Consider the following 1,217-nt stretch of genomic DNA (forward strand, 5'->3'; position numbering starts at 1 on the left):
GAAAGAAAGAAAGAAAGAAAGAAAGAAAGAAAGAAAGAAAGAAAGAACTCAGTAAGCTTTCTGGGTCAATGACATTCCCTTTCATCTGGGCAACTTGACATACACATATCTCCACAAACTGATTGTTCTCCTGGGGAATATAAATGCAAACTCAGCTAATGAATAATATAAAAGCATTCTGACCAAAATGCAACATGTAAGGAAGGACAGAAAATTGTCCAGTTCTGTGACCTTGCTGTATTTTCCAAGGGGGGAAAAATGAAACTGAGCAAATAACAGCAAGAATGGAAACACAAAAGAGAACTAGCTCCATTTACTGAAGGGTGGGTCACTTGCTGCTCCGGAGGATTTAAATCATTTCCTATACCCTGATACAATATCTGAGACTCAAGAAAGCACATTATGAGATGTACTGCATTAGGCTTATCAACTTCTAATGTACCAGGCAAAAGAGTAAGAAAACACAGAGCTACAAAAACCAGAGGCTGTGAGCCTCAGACTGCATCTAGAAGGTCAAGTGCCCTTAGTATAACTTTAACTGTGATCAGTGAAGTCCTTAATGCAACTATATGCATTAAGCAAAGGACACAGGGAAACATCAATAAGAGAGGAGAGACAGACTTTGTATAATAATATTCTTCCCAGTAATACACAATGCAGGAAGAAACCATGTCAGCAATATTATCTTTTATCATGAAGGACAATGGGATACCTAACAGCTGTTTCACATTTTTAAAGCCATTCCAATCTCAATGAAACATGCTTGGGAAGAATATGGAAAATAAAACATCCCCAAACCCGACTGTAATGAGGCAAACACCATTAGAAACAAATTGACTGCTTGGGGTTTGCTTCTACCTCTTGGAAACAGTAAAAGGCCATGCAATTACAAACACTGCTTTCAATAAACTTTTGATCTCAAAATATTATGTGGAAACTCAGCAGCTACTTTCAAATTTTATTTCCATTGCTATAATTAAACAGAGGAAGTATAATTCTTGCACTATCCAACTGCCTTAGTACATGCTGATGCCAAATTTAGGTTTTTAGATGAGAGGTCATGAAAGGAGAAAGGGGTTAAAATTAATTTCAGCTTTTACAATTCTGGTTTAAAAGAGATGAGATCTGCTATCTTAAATGTTTATATGTTGAGTAAATTATGGTTAACTATAGGCATAATGTTGTTCAGCAGATGCTCAGAACTCTGCATTTTGCAT

The sequence above is a fragment of the Grammomys surdaster genome, unplaced genomic scaffold (genome assembly GCF_004785775.1).
Source record: "Grammomys surdaster isolate TR1022 unplaced genomic scaffold, NIH_TR_1.0 61, whole genome shotgun sequence".
Classification (NCBI taxonomy): domain Eukaryota; kingdom Metazoa; phylum Chordata; class Mammalia; order Rodentia; family Muridae; genus Grammomys; species Grammomys surdaster.